We start from the raw sequence: 4500 nt of genomic DNA, 5'->3' as shown, positions 1-4500 counted from the left end.
GCTTCGCGACAATTGAAGCCACATGAGGTGAATTACCCCACACACGACTTGGAACTAGCGGCGGTAGTGTTTGCATTAAAGATTTGGAGGCATTATCTATATGGGGCAAAATGCACCATTTACTCGGACCACAAAAGCCTTAAGTATTTATTTGAACAAAGAGACTTAAATATGAGGCAGCGGAGGTGGTTGGAGCTTATCAAAGATTATGATTGTGATATCCTCTACCACCCGGGAAAGGCAGATGTAGTAGCCGATGCGTTAAGCCGTAAAGAGTATCCATCTCCCTTAAGAGTGAAATCCATGAAGATGATAGTTACGCCACGATTACTCGAAGCGATACGCGAATCCCAAGAAAAGTCACTCGGAGCGGAAGACCTGAAGAGGGAAAGATTAAAAGGTGTAATCGATAATCTAGAAGAGAATTCGACTGGGCTTAAGACGCGGTACGACCGAATTTGGATCCCACGGTTCTGTGAAGTCAAGGCTGCCTTGCTTGACGAGGCACATAAGTCTCGATATTCTGTCCATCCCGGGGCTACAAAAATGTATCGGGACTTGAAAGTCAATTACTGGTGGCCGGGTATGAAGCGTGACATAGTTAAATACGTCGCGAAATGCCTAACATGCTCCCAAGTGAAAGCAGAACATCAAAAGCCGTACGGGAAGTTACAACCTTTGGAGATACCGATATGGAAGTGGGAGGAACTAACGATGGATTTGATAACCAAGCTTCCTAAGACAAAGAAAGGGCACGATACAATATGGGTAATCGTAGACCGACTTACAAAAAGCGTTCACTTTTTACCCATCAAAGAAGCTTACTCTTCCGAGAAGATGGCAGAAATTTATATGAACGAGATCATATCCCGTCATGGGGTGCCCGTGTCGATTGTCTCGGATCGGGACACCAGATTTACTTCTCGTTACTGGCGAAAGTTTCACGAGAGCGTGGGTACGAAATTGCACATAAGTACCGCCTACCACCCTCAGACTGACGGCCAGTCAGAAAGGACCATTCAAACACTTGTCGATATGTTGAGGGCGTGTGCCTTAGACTTTGGGGGAAGTTGGGACGACCAATTGCCACTGGTCGAATTTTCTTATAATAACAGTTACCATAGTGGTATTCAAATGGCACCTTACGAGCTACTATACGGGAGGAAATGTAGGACTCCCGTATGTTGGGGTGAAGTAGGACAAAGAGAACTTGCACCAAGTGATTTAATAGCAATAACGAATGAAAAGATCGAAATGGTTAGAACAAGGTTGAAAGCAGCTCAAGATCGGCAAAAAGCTTATGCAGACAAGAGAAAGCGTCCTATCGAATTCCAAGTCGGAGATTTTGTCTTGCTAAAAGTGTCCCCATGGAAGGGTATTATCCGTTTTCGCAAACGGGGAAAGCTAGGTCCTCGTTACATTGGGCCGTTTAAAATTTTGGCTCGGGTTGGAAGGGTTGCGTATCGACTAGAATTACCGCCTGCTCTAGACGGGATTCACAGTACCTTCCACGTGTCTCAATTGAGGAAATGTCTCGCGGATGACACAGCATTAGTACCTCTCGAGGACATTGAGTTAGACGAGAGGTTAAACTATGTAGAGAGACCCATAGCCATTAGAGATTTCAAGGTGAAGAATCTCCGTAACAAGGCTGTTAAACAGGTGCTGGTACAATGGCGGCACCGGAAGGGTTCGGATCTTACGTGGGAAGCCGAAGATGAAATGAGGAGACACTATCCTTTTCTTTTCGGTATGTCAAAAATTTAAATTATGTTCAGGTTTCGGGGACGAAACCTCTTTTAAGGGGGGTAGACTTGTAACACCCCAAAAATATTGAATAAACATAAGATTAAATCTAATAGTAAAGAAATGATGCCTAAATTTAATTAAGATGAAAATAGAGGGGTCAAGGTTGTAACTATCAAAATTTGATAGTTAAAAATAACAATTAAGAAAAAAACCCCACACACAGTACGTGTGTGGGAGTTCTCTGCGATCAAACAAGGCAAAAGGAAGGGGGAAACCCTAGTTCAAAGAATCAAGTGAATCAATCCAAATTCATGAGCCAATCTGATGCATGTTCCCTAAATTGTGATTAGCTAACCCTAATCTCTTAAGTGGTAAGTTCAATTTCTGAAAAATCTTGAATTGTAGGATGAGGGGATAATCCCAATCTCGATTTCTTGAATTAAAATAGGGAAATCTGAGATGTAAATTACCTTCTAGGGCAAGAATTATGTTTGATTTTAGGTTGTATGAAAAATGTAGTGAAAAACCCACTTTGTTAAGATTATGTTACTAATAGAAAAATTCATAAGGATTATGATCATGTTTTAGTTGATATGTGAAATTGTTGTGATGCTTGAATGCTAGATAAACTAATTTTAGAATGGAAATTATGTGAAATTAGGGGAAGATGATTTTTGTGTTGTAATGAGTTAGTAGGAACATGCTTAATAGACTTGTACCTTGTACCTTAAATATGACGCCTACCAAGTGTTCGATGAAATGCATAAAAGATGAATGTACATGAGAATAGTAGAAAGTATTGACAAACTAAGTGAAGGAATGAATGTTCTAATGTAGGCGTAAAAGAAGAAGGTACAAGCACTAAGCAAGCGGAAGGAGTACAAGATCGAGGTATGTTTCGTTTTATACGAACCTTTATTATGTTTCCCATTTATATTAAATTTAATGTAAAAACTATCCTTGTATAACGAACGTGACAATGTAGGAAGTAAGCGACAAATCCCTTGTGGATTTGGGTATGTTAATGAAAGTAATGTTGAGTTATGCCAAACCCAATTTCACGGGTTGAATGTGTATGCTTAACTCTCTACGAGAGTGTTTATGCCAAACCCAATTTCACGGGTTGAATGTGTATGCTTAACTCTCTACGAGAGTGTTTATGCTAAACCCAATTTCACGGGTTGAACGTGTATGCTTAACTCTCTACGAGAGTGTTTATGCTAAACCCAATTACACGGGTCGAATGTGTATGTCAAACTCTCTACGAGAGTGGTTATGCCTAACCCAATTATTGGGTTGTTGTATGCTTAAGAGTAAGAAGGTTTGTAAGGATAAAGCTAAAATGAAAGGTTATGATTTTCTATGGAGATAACTAACTGTTTAAATTGTGAATGTTAATGTAGGTAAAGCACCTCTATAGGCGATTTGGAGATATGGACGAGCACATGTTCAAGCCTTATGATACCAAGCGCTTCCGCAACTTATATGCATGCTTTTGGGTCGTGTTTGTTACTTGTTAAACTTTGTTGAAATGTTTTAGAATTGAAAACTTGTCGTTTTGTCGGGATGGTTTTTGTAAAATGGGTCGTATTGTAAACGTCGTAAGTTATGTCAAAACAGGGGGTATGCCGTTTTACAAACGGGTCATGCCCAAATTTTGTAAAAATTTCTATTAAGTGTCAAAATTGTTTTTCAATGTCCGAAAGATCTTGCTTAGCATGTAATCTAGTATTTTAGGAAAGGCGGTCCTAACAAAAGGTCATCTCACATTTGAAAATATCTTTCATTGTTCGGTCAAGTGCTTCAAACGCATGTTTATGATTCATCGGTGTTTCATCCCAAATTATCAATTTCGTTTTCCTTAATAAATCAGCAACGTCATCATCCGGTTTAATAAAACACATCGAGCTTTCTGTTAAATTTAAAGGTATATGAAACCTTGAATGTGCAGTACGTCCACCAGGTAACAAAAGAGATGCGATTCCACTTGATGCAACATTTAATACAATATCTCCTTTACATCTGATGGATGCAGATAATGTCTTCCACAGAAACGTCTTACCAGTCCCTCCGTAGCCATAGACGAAGAACATACCACCCGCATTACTATTAACTGCTTGAATTATCTCATCAGAGACTAAGAGCTGCTCATCAGTTAGGCTGCTTAAATTATTATTAAATTCAATGGCAGTAGCGCTTACATCGTACCCAAGCTCGTCAGCAATTAAACGGTTGTCTGCTGAATATATTGATTCACTGTCGGGTTGAGGCATAGACGGAAACCGACTTAGACTTGAGTTGTTACATAATAAGTAACGCTCAATTTCAAGCAATGTTAGGTTCCTTATTTGTTCTTCTGGAAGAGACAAACCGATTAAAATTATATAATTAAATTATTAAAATTCGTATAAATAAAAATGAAATTAATAAACACTATTATATAAGACATAACTGTGAAAATATTAAATAACAATTTGGGTACCTTCGATCCTCAAAAGTTTTTGACGATTGTATAAAATACCATCCTCAAGGTACTCCCATGTGTTTTCCCAAACATGTGATGGAAAAATTGGTGAAAATAGCATTTTTCACAAATATAGGAAAATGATTTTTTTCTATTTTGGACTAGTAATGAATATAAGAAGCAGAGGTTTCTTTATATATTTAATTGTGGGTTTGTGTTCTATGTTGGAAGAGCTTCGCAACGAACTAAATCACGTCCAAAACGGAGCTAAGATGAATGAGATTTCG

General features: G+C 38.7%; 1 long non-coding RNA gene across 1 annotated transcript; it reads left to right on the top strand.

Moving 5' to 3' along the window:
* Positions 1–1985: 1985 nt before the first annotated feature.
* Positions 1986–3341, top strand: LOC110903102. The gene is made up of 3 exons (XR_002571670.2): positions 1986–2120; positions 2587–2640; positions 3153–3341. It is a non-coding gene; the product is annotated as an uncharacterized LOC110903102 (long non-coding RNA).
* The last annotated feature ends 1159 nt before the right edge of the window (positions 3342–4500 follow it).

Source organism: Helianthus annuus, chromosome 13 (assembly GCF_002127325.2).
Source record: "Helianthus annuus cultivar XRQ/B chromosome 13, HanXRQr2.0-SUNRISE, whole genome shotgun sequence".
NCBI lineage: Eukaryota > Viridiplantae > Streptophyta > Magnoliopsida > Asterales > Asteraceae > Helianthus > Helianthus annuus.
This window is presented reverse-complemented; position numbering and strand designations above follow the sequence as displayed.